Raw genomic sequence first — 16,029 nt, 5'->3', positions numbered from 1 at the left:
TGTGAAAACATCTTCTTTGTTGATTCTAGCTTATTCAACTTGAGAAAAATCATGTAGGAGAAACACCCTATGAGTAGAATAAATTTTGAAGCCCTTTAATAAAAGCATATATTTCTTTTGACATTAGATAATTCAAGCTAGCAAATACTGAAAATCATAGCACTTTTGACACCTTTTTAACCTTATTTTAAACCTCAGAATTCATGTGAAATATAATCCTAATTTTCATTTCCCCCCTAATTTGTCTATAGTGCTATATCCTTAGTATTTTAACCCATCTTAAATTTATAAAGTCCAATTTCTTTACATCACAGTTTGTAAAACACCTTTAAAACTTGAAAGAAGTGATCTCTTTATTCAAAGATGGCTTATTCTTTTTGTTATTTACAAAACTTAGGCTTTCTTCTTGTAAAAACAGTGATGAAAAACAACACAGTAAATAGAGATCCTTTCATTGCTTCCTGGTGTTTCCTTATGTTGCAATATAAGGATGTGTGATATCATTTTATCAAATTCCTATTGAAAGAAATTGTAGTTTCCCAGAGTTTTTGCCATTATTCACAGTTTCCTGATGAAAATTCTCCCTAGGCATATCTTTGTATCATGTATTTTAATTGTAGAAATAATGCATGAACATATTTTCCTTTTAAAAGATTTAAACATTGCAAATAAGGCAAACATACGACTACCATCCTTGTACCCATTTCCCATTCTGAAGGATAGTCATTATCTGTTTAGTATTTATCCTTCTTAAGCATTTTTCTATGTTTTTATACATATTTGTCTCAGTAGAAATTATAAAATGGGGATAATTATAACACCTACCTCAAAATTTTGTGTGAGGATCAAATAAATTAAGACACATAAACTGCTTAGAATTGTGCCTGTCATATAATAAATACTCACTGAATGTTGGTCATTATTTTATTCATCGTTGTTATTAGTATTATTGGTTGCAAAACAACAGTTTCTGCAGAACTTGCTGAACATCAGGCAGGACATACAGTTGAAAAAAGACACCACTCAGGGTAATGAATTCAGAAAATTTTCCATCGTGACTTCTTTCATATGGAACATGAAATAATCCTAGGTGTTGGTGGGGAAAGTAATGTGTGTACCATGTGCGAAGGACTTCACTCAGACTGGCATCCTTTTTACTACATCATATAATACCTAACATAAAAACATAAAAACAAATAAAAATATAGACAAACCATTGTGAAACTGATGGAAAAGTATGAAAAGACAAACAATCATGTTTGAAAAATGGATAAATACACACACAAAGAGAAACCTTAGAGTTACTGATTTAAAATGTTATATTAGGGGTGCCTGGCTGGCTTAGTGGAGCGTGCAACTCTTGGTCTCAGGGTTGTGAGTTCAAGCCCCAAGTTGGGTGTAGAGATTACTTAAAATATTTAAAAAAAACTAAAAATAAAAGGGGCACCTGGGTGGCTCAGATGGTTAAGCATTGCTAGGTCCTGGGATTGAGCCCCACATTGGACTCCCAGCTCAGCGGGGAATCTGCTTCTCCCTCTGCCTCTCCCCCCCGCCACTGCTCTCTCTCTGTCTCTCAAATGAATGAATAAAATCTTTAAAATTTTTTAAATAAATAATAAAAATAAATAAAATGTTAAATACAATGCTTCTTTCTGATACATTTGAAAACCTAAATTATTTTTTAGGAAAATAAAAATTACAGCATTGTCTCAGAGAACTCTTGGAAGATTTATAAAAACACAGAAAAGGGGAACTTTAGTGTGATATAGTAACTATTACTACTAATGAAGCACCAAACCAAATTTCAGGCAAAACATTATCAACTGGTTTTTTTTTTTTAGAGAGAGAGAGATGGGGAGATGGGCAGAGGGAGAGAGAAAGAATCTCAAACAGGCTCCACACCCAGTGCAAGCCTGACTTGGGGCGCGATCTAACAACCCTGAGATCATGACCTCAGCTGAAATCTAGACTTGGACACCTAACCACCAAGTGCCCCTAGACATCTCGTAACATACTCAGATATAATCTTGATGTTAGAACAATCTTAGGACACCCAAAAAGGAAAGCTATTTTTTGGTGTCATCCATGAAGATATATGCAAGCATACTAAAGAAACTAGCAAACTATAGGTACCTATTAAAAGAATAATAGAAATGAATCTGGTTGTGACAGTAGCTAAAGAGGATAATATCCAGTGCCCAGTTCCAGCTAACGGATGTGAGGAAACACAGGCCCCATTTTGCCAGCTCTTCTGATTTTTTGAGAGAATCCAGATATTTATTTATTTTGTTAGTGTGTGATAGCTCTTGATTTTTAAAAAAATATTTATTTTGAGAGAGCATGAATGGGAGGTGGGGGGAGGAGCAGACGAAGAGGGAGAAGCTGGCTCCCTGCTGAGCTGGGAACCTGATGTGGGGCTTGATCCCAGGACCCCAGGATCATGACCTGAGCCAAAGGCAGACGCTTAACCAACGGAACCACCCAGGTGGCCCAATAGCTCTTGATTTTTAAGTGGTAGTTCATATTTTTATTTAAGGACACCATGAGGGCCAAAGGAGACATAGGGACTGCACAAACAGCCCATGAGTTACTTTTATTCTGGAGACTAGAGCAGTGAGTTTTTAATAGTGTAAACTCCTTGGTCCCAAGGAAATTTAAGGAAATGAAGGAATGGTACAAAATAAGATAATTTACCCAGAATTTCTTAGATGTGAACAGGTTTAGATTAAAATATTTCCAGGGGTAGGGGCGCCTGGGTGGCTCAGTCATTAGGCGCCTGCCTTTGGCTCAGGTCATGATCCCAGAGTCCTGGGATCAACATCGGGCTCCCTGCTCAGTGGGAGGCCTGCTTCATCCCTCTCCCACTCCCCCTGCTTTTGTTCCCTTTCTTGCTGTGTCTCTCTGTCAAATAAATATAAAAAATATATATATTTCCAGGGATAGAGTAACTAAGCTCCAAATGTAAGGATTTTTTTTTAAAGGACTTGATTCAGCCCCAATATTTTCTACATGTAGTTCTTTATTCTAAGCATCATATCAAGTTTAAAAATTGGATATATTTTATATGTTGCATATCCCATTGTTGAGATATATATATATACATATATATATATATGTATATATATATATACACATTTTGAAAAATAGTTAACCTGTGAAGAGGAAAACTAGCCTGACCATCACAGTTTTACACTAGCAACAAAAATGTCACTGGAATTATGTATTGTGTTCTAGATGAAAGGTTAGCAGCCTTTCCATAAATGGCCAGATAGTAAATATTTTAGCCCTGTGAGCCATACTATTTCTGCTGGAACTACTTTATCATTAGAGTGTGGAAGCCTACCAAAAGTCCTAGATTAAGAAATCTGAAGTTAAGAAAATGTCCCACATCTTAACTTTGTTTAGGTTAGGTTAGTGTTTTGAAATAGATCTTTTCTATGCCTCAATTTTCATGCTTAGCAGCAACTTCCTGCATTGGATAGATACCATTCTTGGAAGGAAAATCCCATATAATATCCAAAGTTACAGGTCTGTCCTTCCATTCCCCACTTCCTTTTTTCTTAGATCCCATATTAGAGGGTTTTGATTTTTTACATTGGGTTATTTTGTTACAGGCGTATGCCCGTAAAATATTTTATAACCAATTTAAGAAAAGTGGAGTGCGGGGGCGCCTGGGTGGCTCAGTCGTTAAGCGTCTGCCTTCGGCTCAGGTCATGATCCCGGGGTCCTGGGATCGAGCCCCGCATCGGGCTCCCTGCTCAGCGGGAAGCCTGCTTCTCCCTCTCCCACTTCCCCTGCTTGTGTTCCCTCTCTCGCTGTGTCTCTCTCTGTCAAATAAATAAAATCTTTAAAAAAAAAAAAAAAAGGAGTGGGGACCCCTGGGTGGCTCATTAGTTGAGCGTCCAACTCTTGATTTCAGCTCAGGTCATGATCTCAAGGTTGTGAGATCAAGCCCCACAGTGGGCTTCACACTCAGTGTGGAGTTTGCTTGGGATTCTCTCTTCCTCTGCCCCTCTCCCCGCTTGTATGTGCTCTCTCTCTCTCTCTAAATTTAAAAATCTTTTAAAAGAAAGAAAAGTAGAGCAAATAAGAGAATTAGTAAAAACAGGATATTTTGTTCAAATATTTTGCATTACTATCAAAACAAGGAGTGCTAAATGAAATTTTATATTATTTTATAAGCCTATTTTAAGTTATTTGTTATTTGTTAAGTTTCTCATCAAAAATTATAGAGATAGGGGCGCCTGGGTGGCTCAGTCGTTAAGCGTCTGCCTTCAGCTCAGGTCATGATCCCAGGGTCCTGGGATAGAGCCCTGCATCGGGCTCCCTGCTTCGTGGGAGGCCTGCTTCTCCCTCTCCCACTCCCCCTGCTTGTGTTCCCTCTCTCGCTGTGTCTCTCTCTGTCAAATAAATAAAATCTTTAAAAAAAAAATTACAGAGATAATGCATTTGCACCCAAACCAATGAAGCAATACCAATAAACAAAAAATCTGTCCTCCATTATTTCTCACTCCCTTCCCCTCTGTCCATTTCCTTCTGAGTAATTTTTGAACCTTGTGTATATCCCCCATATATTTCTTTATACTTAAACATTAACACAACTAATTTATTTTAGTATATTTTTACCCAAAAAATGGATGATACCTTATACATTTCTCTGTAATTTGCTTTTTAAATTCAACTGCATTTTGAATTTTCCTGGTCAGTAAATGATGATTTAACTTAGTTCTTATTTTTATTTTATTTATTTATTTGACAGAGAGAGAGACAGCGAGAGAGGGAACACAGGTGGGGGAGTGGGAGAGGAAGAAGCAGGCTCCCCGCTCCACTGAGCAGGGAGCCGGATACTGGGCTTGATCCCAGGACCCTGGGATCATGACCTGAGCCACAGGCAGACACTTAACCAAGTGAGCCACCCACGTGCCCCTTAACTTAGTTTTTAGAATGGTTACATTATATTGCATACCCAAGTATGCTTATACCAATACCTATTCAACTATTCCCCAACTTCGATATTTCAGACTGTTTCCTCTTTGCCACTTAAAAGTAGTGCTTCAATAAACATTCCTACTTTATATTCTTCTCTATTTCATTTCTATAGAATAGGTTTCCCAAACCATTTCCAATGTTTTCTGTTTCTTAGGAAGGTATTGCTTATAGAAACTTTTGGAGGGAAGAGGATAAAGGAATAGAGTGTTCAATTTTTCATATATGTGGGTGTATATACACACACAGAGATTTTAACATTTTAATCTATCTGGAATTCATTATTGTATATGGTGTGATACAGGATGTCAGCTCTGTTTCCATTCAGAAATAAGCCCAATTATGCCACAACCAACTACTGAACTATCCCTCTTTCTCCTACTAGATTAAAATACTTTTATCATATATTAAATGCTCATAGCCTCAGATCTATTTCTGTGCTTTTACAGTGATCTTTAACTTACACTTTTTAGTAACTTATTACTTGGAAATAGAGTTATATATATTATTAATATGTTGGTTTTATTTGGAAATAAAGACAAATGATTCTTTATTAGAATTTTTTATTTTATACATTTCCAATAAGAAACTAATTGAGATTATATTTTGAATTTTATTCAACTTAAATACTGAGTATTTCAAAATGAGTTCACATTGAATTGACCTTGAGTGAATATTAATACACGTATGTCTCAAAATGTCTTTGACAACTTTTCATCTCCTTTTCCTCTAATATCTTTATGATATAATACTTCACAATACTTAAAATATGCTAGTAATAGCTGAGCATTTAATATCTCTTATTAGGGTATTGATTATAAAATGATAGATTCTTTTGATCTTTATAATCTGTGGATAAAGTAGTATCTGTCGAACAGTATTTTTTTTAAGATTTTATTTATTTATTAGAGAGAGAGAGAGACATGAGCAGGGGGGGAGGGGTAGAGGGAGCGAGAGAAGCAGGCTTCCTGCTGAGCAGGGAGACCGATATGGTGTCTCACAGTATTTATACCTATTTCACTTTCTTTTTCATGTTGTAGTCACAGTGATTACTTGAATAGATTCTGTAGAGCATATCAAATAGATTATTTTTGTCTTTTATTGTGGATGTCTAGGAAGTACATTTTTCCTTGAGAACAATACTAAAGGTCATGCTGATCCAGGCAGTTTGCACCTTCTAAATCTGGAAATAATAATATGTACTTATATATCACTCATATTTAACCAGTCTATAATAGTATATTTTGTCTAGATTAATAGCATACACATGAAACCTCCAAATTTAACTACTGCCCTATTAATGTACTACGTCCAAGATTATTACCATCCCATAGTGAACAAGCATTCGCACATATTTGTGGGCATTTACTTCACTATTTCCTTAAAATAACTTCTAAAAGTTGAATCTGTGGTCTTTGATATATGTTAACTAAACTGCCCTCATAAGCATAACTTGTTTTCTACTTCCATGCCTATCCTGATATTTATCTTTTAAAATTTTCTGCCTAATTTAAACGAATTCATTTTATTTTATTCATGGTTTTTTGAGAGAGAGAGCCCGAGCAAGAGCACAAGTTGGGGGTGGGGGGCAGGGGCAGAGAGGCAGTGGGAGAGGAAGAGAGAGAATCCCAAGCAGGCATGGAACCCAATGCCAGGCTCAATCTCACAACCCTGAGATCATGACCTGAGCTGAAATCAAGAGCTGGAAGCTTATCCAACTGAGCCACCCAGGTGCCCCAAAAGAATTCATTTAAAATCACACTTCTTTCGAGATCATTCTTCTCACTAACTTGATTAAATTTGTATGCTTATTAACAATGTATTTTTTCTTTGATTAACTGCCTGTTCATACCCTTTTTCCATTGCTATGTTTAACTATTTTTTATTGCTTTCTGTCACTGTATTAAATAATATATGAATACATCGTTGTAAAGATACAAATACATTTGCAATTTCTCATAGGCTTTGAAGTCATTAAGAGAATGCCTTGGCCTGCCACTACTGAGAAGCTCTGTACATTCAGAAGCCTACCTGCTCATGACAGCGATGATGTAAGTGTGATATTGTGATTTATAATAAGAAATATATAATTGGTCTTCCTCTTGTTTTTGGCACAAAGCTCCTAAAACAATTGGAATTTCCTGTGATGAGAACAATCAAGGTGTCTTTTGATGGGTTAATAAGGTGACTTTTGGAACACCTAAGGATTAGGGTCTATGCTTTAGAAGCCCTATGCTTCCCTTCCATCTGTCTGTTCCTGAGTTATAGCTTTTTATAATAAACTGGTACTCAAGTAAGTAAAATGTTTCTGTGATTTCTGCCAGCCACTCTAGCAAATTAATTGAACCCAAGGAGGAAGTCACTGGAACCTCAAATATATAGCAGTTGGTCACAAGAACAGGTGATAACTTGGACTTGTGACTGGCGTCTGAAGTAGTTGGGGGAATTCTTGTAGGACAGAGCTTTTAAACTGTGAGTTCTGATGCTGTCTCCATGTAGACAGTGTCAGAATTGAGTTGAATTGTAGGATCCCCAGCTGGTTCCCAAGAATTGCTTGGTGGTGTGGGGAACCTCCCCTCTCTGACAAACACATTGGAATTGGGTGCAGAACCCTTTGGTAAGCAAGTATGAGTTTTGGTCCAGGCAACCTACACCTAAGGAGTGAGCCATGCAGCAGCACCCTCCCTCCCTGGACAGGTACCCAGCAACCATACAGGCTTAAGCCAGCACCCCAGTAGTAATGCATTTGAGGGTGCACACAAGCTACCAACACTGCTTCTGTAATTAGAATTCATTCACCCAACTTTTGCTCGGCTTTGGAAAGCTATTCCCTGGGCACCTTGTTTCTACCAATGCAAGTGGCACTGAGTGTCAAGGCTGTGTAAAGAAGCAAAAGAGTTGGTCACTAGCAGGGAAGGCAAACATGAACCATTGGAAGAAATCAGAAAGAGGCTGACTTCAAAGAAAATTCAGTGTTGCCTGATAAATTGTGTTCTATTACCTCACCAATAGCTAGCTTTCATGCCAAGATGTATCCATTCTAATGATGTTGCTGTTTTATTTAAATGCAGGTGATAGCTGGCATGAGAGGATATAATAGAAATGGACATGAACTTAAAGGAAAACACCATACTGTAAAAATACCTCTTCAAAACCAAATATCATAAATATATTTGAAACTGAGTTCATAATCATGTAAAATCAAACTTAATAGCTGACATTCTATAAAGAAGAGCTTTCCTTTTTCACGCCATTTTTTCTCATTTATGGATTTTTATTTACAAGGATTTTTTAGATCTATTTGTTCATTTGAGAGAATGACAGAGAGAGTGAACAGGGGGAGGAGCAGAGGGAGTGGAGAGAGAATCCTCAAGCAGACTCCCCCTGGAGCCGGGAGCCCACCCAAGATCATGACCTGAACCAAAACCAAGAGTCGGCCACCCAACCAAAACCAACTGAGCCACCCAGGAGCCCAGATTTTAATTTATTTAATATGTTACAGTCAATTAGAGAAATTATTGATGGCACAGGAATGGAATTACTTCAAGTAGTTTTTAAATATTCTAATTTTATAACTAAGAGGGATATATTCTTTTTTTTTTTTTTAAAGATTTTATTTATTTATTTGAGACACAGAGAATGAGAGAGAGAGAGCACATGAGAGGGGGGAGGGTCAGAGGGAGAAGCAGGCTCCCTGCTCTGTGGGGAGCCTGCTTCTCCCTCTCCCACTCCCCCTGCTTGTGTTCCCTCTCTCACTGTGTCTCTCTCTGTCAAATAAATAAAATCTTAAAAAAAAAAAAAATGTGTTCTTTTCAGTCTCTTTAGTACCATGGGTTGTTTTTTTTTTTTCATTTTGTGCTTTTTATTGGTGATTTTGCTGTTTCAAATGACCCCAAAGCATAGTGCTGAAGTGCTGCCTAGTGTTCCTAAGCACAAGTCTGTGATGTGCCTTACAGAGAAAATACATGTATTAGATCAGCTTTATTCAGGCATGAGCTATAGTGCTTTTGGCCATGAGTCCAATGTTGATGAATCAACTATACATAAACTGTGTCTTTATTTTTTTTAAAGGATTTTATTTATTTGTCAGAGAGAGAGAGAGCACAAGCTGGGGAAGTGGCAGGCAGAGGGAGAAGCAGGCTTCCCGCTGAGCAAGGAGCCTGATGTAGGACTTGATCCCAGGACCCTGGGATCATGACCTGAGCTGAAGGCAGATGCTTAAATGACTGAGCCACCCAGGTTTCTCAACTGTGTCTTCAAGTAGAAACACATAAAACCAGGTATGTATTGATTGGTTGAAGAAAATGTCATCAGATGTTTGCAGGAAACCCCATATTTCCTTTAGGAGCAATGGTTTGCTAATTCAGTGTTTGCAACAACTTTATAGAACTACTGTAAATAATGAGAATTGACTGTATTTTAGGCTCTGCAGGCCATTCAGTCTGCGTAACTACTCAATTCTGCCCTTGTAGCTCAAATGCAGCCATAGACAATGCATACGTGAACATGGCTATGTTCCCAGTAAAACTTTATTTATGGACACTGAAATTTGAAATGCATGATTTTCACACCTCACAAAATATTACTCTTCTTTTGATTTTTTTAAAACACTTAAAAAGATAGATATTATTCTTTATTCACTAGCTATGCAACAGATGGCAGGCCAGATTTGGCCTGCAGGCTGTAGTTTGCCAACCTCCGCTTTAGAATAACTATAATCTAAAATTGTATGTACTTGGGGGCGCCTGGGTGGCTCAGTCGGTTAAGCGGCTGCCTTCGGCTCAGGTCATGATCCCAGGGTCCTGGGATCGAGCCCCACGTCATGCTCCCTGCTCCGTGGAGAGCCTGCTTCTTCCTCTCCCTCTCCCTGCTGTTCTGCCTACTTGTGCTCTCTCTCTCTCTGTCAAATAAATAAAATCCTTTAAAAAATTAAAATAAATAAAATAAAATTGTATGTACTTGGGCGCCTGGGTGGCTCAGTCGTTAAGCGTCTGCCTTCGGCTCAGGTCATGATCCCAGAGTCCTGGGATCGAGCCCCGCGTCGGGCTCCCTGCTCCGCGGGAACCCTGCTTCTCCCTCTCCCTCTCCCACTCCCCCTGCTTGTGTTCCTGCTCTCACTATCTCTCTCTGTCAAATAAATAAATAAAATCTTTAAAAAAAAAAAATAAATAAAATTGTATGTACTAGCTTTATTGTTAGTAATAATATTGGCATTACCATTTTAAACTATTTTATGGCCATTCTAGGCTACTGCAAATATATAAATATGCTAATATTACTAGGAACCAGGATTTCTAGAGAAAGATCATTAGGGGAAAAAAAGCAGAAATATAAAAGGTAAGAATAAAACCTTGTAACATTAAATTTGAATTAGTAATGTCAGCATGAACTGATACTTTGAGTCTTAAACAAGTTTCTTGCCCTCCTTTAACAAAGAATATCTGATCTAGAACCTAAGATATTTGACTCCCTAATCCTGGGTCGTCTGCTCTAGCCATACTGCTTCCCTTTTCTGTAAAGATGTATTTTCTTGGGTGCTTGGGTGGCTCAGTCGGTTTAGGTCTGCCTTCAGCTCAAGGTCCTCAGATCGAGTCCCACATCGGGCTCCCTGCTCAGGGAGGAGTGTGCTTCTCCCTTTCCCTCTGCCACCCCCTCCCCTGTCCTTCAAGCTCTCTCTCTAAAATAAATAATCTTTTTTTAAAAAAAAGATGTTTTGGGGGCACCTGGGTGGCTCAGTCGTTAAGCGTCTGCCTTCGGCTCAGGTCATGATCCCAGGGTCCTGGGATCAAGCCCCGCATCGGGCTCCCTGCTCAGTGGGGAACCTGCTTCTCCCTCTCCCACTCCCCCTGCTTGTGTTCCCTCTCTCACTGTTTCTCTCTCTGTCAAAATAAATAAATAAAATCTTAAAAAAAAAAAAAAGATGTTTTTTTCTTAGCCTAGGGCTTCTTAAATCTTCCCAACAAAGTCCCCTTAACACTAAGAGGAACAGCCTACTCTAGAAATCCGGAGACGAAGCAAATAAACTACTCCATGACAGGAATTTCCTTTGAAATCTTACTTTAAAAGTTATGCTTGTTTACATTCTTCTCCATAATAAACTTGTGATTAAATGTAAATACATAATTCTCCAGAAAAATCAGGGTTTTTTTCACCAAATCCTTCAGTAAAGATGATGCTCCTTGAAAATGGAACATTCATTTCTCTATTTCAGGGTTGGGGAGAGTGAGTATCCCGGTCCCATCTAATCATCCTACCTCGTCACAGTCCTGAGGAACACACCAGAAGCACACACACTCGCCACACAATCAGCGCACACTGAGTGACTTCCAACCACGGTCTGTAGGGAAGGCCTAGGGGGGGAAAAAATCTATCAAAACCGCGCCACCTAAATGTTCAATTACAGACACGTTCACAGGCACTGTCAAACCCATTCTCTCACAGGCTGGCACAACATTCTCGGTCCTACACAGTCTGACACACAATTCCAGTTAAAATCTCCTTCACAAACCACATTCCGGTCCGCGAAGTAGCACCTCTCAAACACAAACCGGCCACACCCAATGAAAAAATCGCACCCAAAACCACTCCAAAGACAGACACGCAGCGCCATCCGAGTAGGTCCTACGGAGAGTCACGTTAACGCACATCCCCCTTTAGTGCGCCCGTCGTTCGCCCCCGCAGCGCTCCTGGACCTGCCGGGACTCCTCGGGACAAAGAGCCGAGAACCCCGCCCCGGCTGAAGCCCGCCCAGACCTCTGCCGCACTCAGCTAGCGGGCGGGGTAGATGCTCGGCTCCCTGGGGCTGGCCGCGCCTGCGCACTCAGTGCCTACAGCGCGAGCTCCCAGCAGCCTCCGCGCGCGGCCCGTTAAGCCCCGGGGGCTGTGTGTGGACTTGCCGGTTGCGTCGTGTTCTCGCTTACACGGAGCATCACCGTGAGGCAGGTGCGACACCCCGGGTGAGCAGTCCTGGTTCGCAGGGTTGGTTCCAGCCATCTGTAGGAAAGGCGTTGCGGCCTGGAGATTAGGAGAGGGAAGGGAAGCACTGCAGCACCGCAGAGCGTTGCGAGCCGCTCATCTCAGGCCGAGTGTGCGTGAGAACGGCGGTGCTGTAGTTGTGTATCTGGGTGACTGTGGGCGTGACGGGGCCCAGGTGTGACATCAGGACTATGTGCGGTTGTGAGGTCGGGACTAGTGGGTGATGGCGTGTGTGTGACTGAATTGGGTGCAGAGCCTGGACTGTGTGACTCCGACCCTAGCGTCACAGCTGAATCTTCTGCCCTCTAGCCGCTCGAGCCCACCCGCGGAGAGGACCCCCCTACCCCCGCCGCCGCAGTCAGATATCTGAGCGCCAGAGAAAAGACTCCTAGCCAAAACCCTCAGACCCCATTTAAGAATGCTGCTTACCTTGATTGTGTTCAGTCACAGAACAAAGTGAAGGCAGCTTATTGTTTTGGTGAAGAACTATTTTGATGTTTTTCCAAATATTTTGTCTGTGCACTTGTGTACATTTCTTTGTTCTGTAAAGTAGAATCACAAAAATTGATTATTTAAGGAGATAAAGACTCTCCAACACTTTGAAAAGAAATCCAGTACAGTCAGAAGATTTACTATATTGCTGTCTGTACAGAGAGTACAATGTTCTCCTCTAATTTGAAAGACTTTTGAAGACTTTATACATTTTAGGATTATGAAAACATTTACTAGGGTAACAAGTTATCAAGTAAGATACCTTTTCAGAATCAGAAACCCTTTTTTTTTTTTTTAAGTAATTCAAGGTTGCTCCTAAGTAGAGATTTATAACAGGGGGGAGAAAGTGGTAGTAACAATAAATATTTAGACATGTTATACAGAAGAACTTGATCAAATGTTTTTAATGTGTTCAGAATGATACCTTATCAAATCAAATTTCTTGAGTTTTATGATGCCAAATGGTGTCTCTTTGGAGCTGCTAGGGATGGAGAGCAAAAGGGGCCTTGCTCTACTTCTTGATTCCTATGAATCTTTTTTGCTAATATTATTAATTAAGAAGAATTACATTCTCAAACTTAGTTCTAAAATTTAGTGATGTTGGGGCGCCTGGGTGGCTCAGTCGTTAAGCGTCTGCCTTCGGCTCAGGTCGTGATCCCAGGGTCCTGGGATCGAGCCCCACATCGAGCTCCCTGCACCGCGGGAAAGCCTGCTTCTCCCTCTCCCACTCCCCCTGCTTGTGTTCCCTCTCTCGCTATGTCTCTCTCTGTCAAATAAAGAAAGAAAAAAAAAATCTTTAAAATTTAGTGATGTTGTAATAAAGAGCAGTCCTGAAAATCTCAAAAAAAGTTTACTAAAAGAGGGGCGCCTGGGTGGCTCAGTTGGTTAAGCTCTGACTCGTGGTTTTGGCTCAGGTCATGATCTCAGTGGCGTGAGATCGAGCCCCACACCGAGCTCATGCTCAGCACAGAGTCTGCTTGAGATTCTTTACTCTTTCCCTCCCCGCTGCTCCTCTCCCTCCTCTCACTCTCTTTCTAAAATAAGTAAATAAAATCTTTTTTTAAAAAAAGTTTACTGTAGGGGCGCCAGGGTGGCTCAGTCAGTTGAGTGTCTGCCTTCGGCTCAGGTCATGATCCCAGCTTCCTGGGATCAAGCCCCACATTGGGCTCTGTGCTGCGCGGAGCCTGCTTCTCCCTCTCCCACTGCCTGCCTGTCTGCCTACTTGTGCTCTCTCTCTCCCTCTGTCAAAGAAATAAATAAAATCTTTAAAAAAAAAAAAGTTTACTGTAAGAGAAAGAGAAAGGGCATCCTAGTATTAAAAAATTATTAAAGGGGCGCCTGGGTGGCTCAGTCGTTAAGCGTCTGCCTTCGGCTCAGGTCATGGTCCCAGGGTCATGGGATCCAGCCCCGCATCTGGCTCCTTGCCCCGCAGGAAGCCTGCTTCTCCCTCTCCCACTCCCCCTGCTTGTGTTCTCTCTCTGTCAAATAAATAAATAAAATCTTAAAAAAAAAAATATTAAAGATCATTTATCAAAGAATTAAGGTTTTTTTATTAAAGATACTTTTTTAAATACATGGAATATGGGGCATGTCATGTTTTCATTTTATTCATTGCTTATAATGAGGTATTTTAAGTGCTTTATGTGTATTATGTTACTTAACTTTAATAACAACTTTATAAAGTAGATAACTGTTATTCTCCAGTTTATCTATGAGGCAACAGTGGCACTGAAAACTAACATGTCTGATGTCTCCTAGTTGATAACTGTCAAACCTTAGTTTCATATCCTGGATCAAGACAGCAAAGCCTGTGTTCTTTATATATGAGAGTCAGTCACCTCCCAACATTATGGATATTCTTTTTAGTCTGCCTGTTGTACTTGGCAATTTATCATGGATATTTTCCTTCATGAATTAATATGAACTAGTACCATCATTGTCAATAATTGTGTAATATGCTATCATATTGTGGAACATAGTTTATTTAGCCGGTTGTCTTACTGTTAAGGTACTCTGACTTTTGGTTACAGAATATTCTTTGATGAACTTCCTTGCAGATATCTCTTTGTGTACTTTTATAAAAATTTTCTAAGGATAAATTCCTAGAAATGGAACTTCTAGGTTGAATTATCAGACATTTTATAAAGTACTCATAATATGCCTGATCCTATGCTAGTACTTGGGGAATATAGAGTGACTAAAATGACATGGTTGTGATTCTTAAGTTGCTTATTATCTATCAAGGTAGATAAACCTCTAGAGGAGTAAGACTAAGTGTAATATTTGAAGAAGTCAGATAGCACAGCTTGGGAGTTCCTGTGAAGAGACATCATCTGATTACAGCAAGCATTGTCAGGTTGTGCCAAAAAATAACCAAATCCAGAGGATTTCTGTGTAGGTAAATGGATTTTATGTAGTAAGTCTTAGGCCTTAATAATTTTTATTCTCATGATGTTGATGCAAAATGAGACCAACAGGACAAGAAGATTCAGCAGCTCTTTGGAGGGCATCATGGCTAAAATGACTGGTTCAGAAGCAAGATAAATGTATGAGTCAAGAAGTTAAGAGAGACAGCAGCAGTGAAACAAGGCATTAGTTGGGGATGTTTAACCATTCTTTTCTGGGCAAAACTCCAACATACATGAACAAACTTACAAATCATAGAGTTGGATCAGATATTGGGAGCTAGGAGAAAAGAACATAGCAGTTTTTTTCCTTCAAGAGATGACTGCTTTAGAAGTGAGTCTCTTTCACCTATTTGAAAAAAAGCTTCCTACTTACAAAATTTTAAAAATATATTTCAAGAGTATATATTGCCATATAAAATTATTAAGTAAATATAAGCAAAAAGAAGAAAATTAAGATCACAATGGGTAAATGAACAATTTTTGCAGAATTTTTTTCTGTTGATGTCTCTTAATGCCTCTTTATGTTGATATGTATGTATACTTTACAAATGTATTCATGTTCATTTTATTTTTCTGAAGGCTACACATCTTGAATATTTTGTATATCCTTATGTATTTTTCTTTTTTTAGATTTTTTATTTATTTATTTGACAGAGAGAGACACAGCGAGAGAGGGAACACAAGCAGGGGGAGTGGGAGAGGGAGAAGCAGCTACCCACCGAGCAGGGAGTCCAATGAGGGGCTCGATCCCAGGACCCTGGGATCATGACCTGAGCTGAAGGCAGACGCTTAACAACTGAGCCACCCAGGCGCCCCAGTCCTTATGTATTTTTAAAAGCTTAGTATTTAGTGATTACTATGTACATACGAACATAAATATAAATATATACACATATATACACACACACATATAAGTCTTTTTGCCCTGCTATAACAGGATCACAGTACTCACAACTGTTATTACCTACATTCTTCATTCAGCAATATGTAGTAAACATATTTCCATCTTTCCAATTAAAGATCTGTATTATCCTTTTTTAAGTGACAAGCTTTTTCACTCTGTGGGTGCTTTATAATTTATTTGATCTGTTTCCTACTGCAGGATATTTAGGTTCCTTCCAGCTTTTTTCCATTTTGATTAATGTCTGTCAGCACATTCTTATATCTT

General features: G+C 39.4%; 2 protein-coding genes across 2 annotated transcripts in view; one reads left to right on the top strand and one right to left on the bottom strand.

Moving 5' to 3' along the window:
• The window catches only part of LOC110590109 (zinc finger protein 14 homolog), a 525,303-nt gene that overhangs the window by 141,547 nt on the left and 367,727 nt on the right, over positions 1-16,029 (top strand). The window lies entirely within an intron of this gene.
• The window catches only part of LOC110590101 (zinc finger protein 382), a 382,742-nt gene that overhangs the window by 221,406 nt on the left and 145,307 nt on the right, over positions 1-16,029 (bottom strand). The window lies entirely within an intron of this gene.

The sequence above is a fragment of the Neomonachus schauinslandi genome, chromosome 16, assembly GCF_002201575.2.
Source record: "Neomonachus schauinslandi chromosome 16, ASM220157v2, whole genome shotgun sequence".
NCBI lineage: Eukaryota > Metazoa > Chordata > Mammalia > Carnivora > Phocidae > Neomonachus > Neomonachus schauinslandi.
This window is presented reverse-complemented; position numbering and strand designations above follow the sequence as displayed.